The 4,600-nt window shown below is 35.1% G+C and overlaps 1 pseudogene; it reads right to left on the bottom strand.

Moving 5' to 3' along the window:
* Positions 1–4,066: 4,066 nt before the first annotated feature.
* Positions 4,067–4,371, bottom strand: LOC114704436 (annotated as a pseudogene).
* Positions 4,372–4,600: the final 229 nt, after the last annotated feature.

Here is a 4,600-nt window from a genome sequence, read left to right as displayed (position 1 = left end):
AGAAATCCAAAGAATCTTAAGAACATACTTTGAAAACCTGTATTCCATCAAATTGGTAAATCTTAAAGAGATGGGTAATTTTCAAGATACAATTTAAACAGACCTATAACCCCTAGTGAAATAGAAACAGTCATTAAAAGTCTCCCAAACAAAAATGCTCAGGGTAAGATGGTTTTAGTGCACAATTCTACTAGAATTTCAAAGAGGAGGTAATGTCAATATCCCTCAATTTACTCCACAAAATAGAAACAGATGAATATTGCCAAATTCATTTTTAAGAAAGAACAGATATTCTGATGCCCAAACCTCATAAGGATCCAACAGAGATAGAGAATGACAGACCAATTTCCTTAATGAACATAGATGTAAAAATTCTCAATAAAACACTTGCAAACCAAATCTAAAAACACATCACAAAGATTATCCACCATTATCGAGTAAGCTTCATCCCAGAGATGCAGGTATGGTTCAACATGTATAAATTGATAAATATAATACACCATATAAACAAACTGAAAGGTTAAAAAAAACTACATGATCACTTCATAAGATGGAGAAAAGGCTTTCGACAAAATCCAACACCCATTCATGATAATATTCCTGGAGCGATTACAATACAAGGGACATTCATCAACATAGCAAAGTGATTTACAGCAAGCCTATAGCCAACAACAACTTAAGTGGAGAGAAATTAAAAGAAATTCCACTAAAATCAGGAACAAGACAAGACTGTTCACTCTCTTTATATCTATTCAATATAGTACTTGAAGTCTTAGCAAGAGCAGCAGAAAAACTGAAGGAAATCAAGGGAATACAAATTGGAAAGAAAGAATTAAAAGTATTTTAATAAATATTTTTTCTTATTCCATCATGGTCCTACTAAGAGCCCTGCCAAACTTCTCATTTGTCCTGCTCCTAGGAGAGCTCCTTGAACATCTTGGCATTTAATTTCTCTTGGTGACTATTATGACATATGTTCATAAAATGAAGTTAGATGACATTGACCATGTAATTCCCTAGGCCGAAATTTCCCAGATATGACTTAAAGCTCAACCTAGGTTTCAAGACAGAAGCAATTTTTGAACGATTTGACTGAGTTTTAAGAGGATGGTGTACTGTTTTAAACCATCACACATATTTAATGCAATTAAGCATGACTGACACTTTCTTTTCAGAAAGGAATTAGAAGCAATCTGGCAATGAGAAAGAATAACTTCCCCTACCTCCAACAGACAGCACTCCCCAGGGTGAAGTTGAGCTAATTAGCAGGGCACATTGTAGACAATAAAGAAAAACTCAAATGTCAGTTGCTGTCATGGACTTTATTATCATAAGCACATGATGCCCCTCGGTACAGAACAGCAGAAAATTGTTGTTTTTGAAGGGGGTGCTCCTTAATTGAATAAGATTTGTCACAGACATATTTCAAACTGACATTCAAAATGTCAATCAGTTACTTTCAGGTAATGAAATCGATCCATTGTATTTCTGTGCTGCTTGTGGAATAGATTAAAGCCCAGTAAACATTTTCTTTCTCCCCACTTTTTTTTTTCTGACATGGCCAAAATTAAATAGTGATTTATTGTCAGCACATTACAAGGAAGCCTATGAGCAGAAAGTATATTCTTCCTGAACTCTTCTTACTCATATGAAGAAAAGTTTGTAGACTCTAGCTTTTAGCATTTTAGTTACTGTTCGATTATCCTTTTGCTTATGTTACCACATATATTTTATATGGTCTGGAAGCATTAATTTTGTTGCATTTTTCAAGCACTTCAAATTCAGTACATCTATTAAAACATTGGGCAGAAGGATAAGTTGAACATTGCTATAGGAGCAACTTTGGATCTGTGGATCCCATGGGAGTACTGGGGAATGGGAGAGCCTTGTACAACTGTGACAATTTAGAGTAAGTACTACACCTTCAAACTCCTCCATCAATCAGTATTTAGACATGGAATGTCCCCTAGAAATGACCATTACTTTGACTTATTCATCTCACATTAGTCAGTAACAAATACCAAAGAAGAATTCAGCTAAGAGAATTTGACTATTAATTTACATTTCTGCTAATTAGAGTATCAGTTCCATAGTCATGGAGGAAGCTCTAAGAAGCATACCTTATCTGCTACTCCAATAAAACTACTAGTGCACACATGTTCTTGGCATAGCAGTTCTGCTTAGGAGCATCTGTCATATGGAATGAAGATGTGCATGCAAGAGCTACATGCAAATATATTTATATCAGCATAATGGAACTTAGACTATAATGAGAACTTATTTTATTAACATATAAGGACAAATATCATAAATATAAAGTTTATGTATAAAGAATTATGTGTTGAGCCGGGCGGTGGTGGCGCACGCCTTTAATCCCAGCACTCGGGAGGCAGAGCCAGGTGGATCTCTGTGAGTTCGAGGCCAGCCTGGGCTACCAAGTGAGTTCCAGGAAAGGCGCAAAGCTACACAGAGAAACCCTGTCTCGAAAAACCAAAAAAAAAAAAAAAAAAAAGAATTATGTGCATATTAATAATGAAATTATTATTTATAATGAAAAATTTCTGAGGAAAGTTTTTAATAATTTTTAAATTATTAAATAATTTTATAATAAAATAATTAATAATTTTACTCTTCCATGAGTAAATTGTCAAGTGCATTACAGCATATTCATATTGTGAACAATTATAAAAACCCCTGAAGATAAAATGCACCTTTATATGCCATTTCACAAGGATCATTATAATATTTTTGTATGCATACAGAAAGTCATATTTAAATTATGCATTACAGAAATGGTCATAAACACATGCCTGTTCATAGAATATAGAGAAGAGGAATTGGTGTTAGGTATTTATTTTAGAGGAATGTTTACAAACTATTTGCTACAGTACTATGCTTTCAGCAAAACTAGAAGGAGAAATATGAGAATTCTTAAACTTAATAGATATTCTGTACTTTGTCAGGTGTGGATGAAGGATTTTAAATTCACTGTGTGTCTTAGAAATAATTATTTTCTATGTTGTATGCTATCTTCATTAGGTTTCAGTGATCTTAAGTAACTGAGAAATATTTCTCCAGATGTCCAGATACCATTACATACAGTTTTGTAGTAACACCATTAAAAAAACGGGACCCGGTGAAGACAAGACAATCATTCCCAATTCTAGTGCAAACAGTATTTTATGGGTAATGGAAATGAAGCCCAGGTGAATTAAGGGAATTGCTCAAGATCACAAATTTATTGGTGAAAAAGCAAATTTATATGTTCTGTAGTTCATTCTCCCATAACATGAGCCCTCTGCTGGAAATACATACTCTTCTAGAGATTTGCCAATCAGCTACTTTTCTTCCCTACTTAACTCTATAGACCATCTAGCTGCTTCCAGACCTTCACCTCACTTCTGTAAAAGAATTTCAAATGCTTAACGTGCTGCTGCTTAACCTATGGCACCCACTGATCACCTACCCTTCAGTTACATTTGGTCATGTGACTCTCTATGACCAATGAGGTAACTGAAACTATGTCATATATTAACAGAAACATTAACTAAGAGATCAACAGTAGGTTCTTTGCACCCTGGATGGGGATAGCAGGTCTCAAATATCAGCTATCCTTTCAATGTAACAATTGGCTAAAAATACACAAATCAGATCTACAGTAGTTGAACTGCAACAACTGACAGGTAACATGAGTAGGACATGATTGTGTAAACCATGGGCACTTGAGGTACTTGCTTGTCACCCAAAAGCTAACATACACAAGTCTATCTCTATTTCTTACCATCCCCAGTATTTTATTTTGTCTCAATAAATAAAAGGCCATGCATCCAAAGTGATATTTCAAATATCTAAATATGACAGTATTAATTTTGAACTTAAAGCTTTTTTCATTTATATCACTTTATTAGAAATGTTTATAACATTATAACAGTGAAACTAAACTTCAGAGACAATGGATGTCATTAGTTTAGGCATCATCAGTTTATTATAAAAGGGAGGCATGGAATTTATTTACATAAATGTCAGCAGACTGGGCAGTTTCATGTGACACGTTTCAACAGTGATTTCAGTCCACATACTTTCCAAGAATGGCACGATCTATAAGAAACAGTCCTTGTCGTCTAGAACTACTTTGGTGCCTCCATATTCTGGGAGAAGAACTTTGCCTCCAACTTTCACATTGACTAGTTAAATCTCTCCACCCTTTCCTTTCATGCCTGATCCCAGAGCCGCTATTGTTACTTGCAATGCCTTCTCTTGCCACTTTTCTGGAAGCATCATGCCAGCTTTGGCTACAGTTTCAGTGGCACTCCTTTCAATTAATACTTTGTCAAAGAGGAGAAGGAACTTTCTGAAAGCTAGTCCAGCCATGACTCTGCACTCAGGCTGCAAGAAGCCTTAAACTTAAAACTTTTAATCATTTCCCAGTATAGTTCAAATAGTCCTTATGCTGGCCAAGAAAATCCCATGTAACTTGCCTTCTTACCTCCTACCTCATCCTTGGCCATTCTGGCTCTTTTCACTCTGAGTTTTTGCATTTATAGAATATGTCTTTTGTGTACCCTGCCTGGCTTCTTGAGAGTCACATTTCTAGTTATTT

The sequence above is a fragment of the Peromyscus leucopus genome, chromosome 4 (genome assembly GCF_004664715.2).
Source record: "Peromyscus leucopus breed LL Stock chromosome 4, UCI_PerLeu_2.1, whole genome shotgun sequence".
NCBI classification, from domain to species: domain Eukaryota; kingdom Metazoa; phylum Chordata; class Mammalia; order Rodentia; family Cricetidae; genus Peromyscus; species Peromyscus leucopus.
This window is presented reverse-complemented; position numbering and strand designations above follow the sequence as displayed.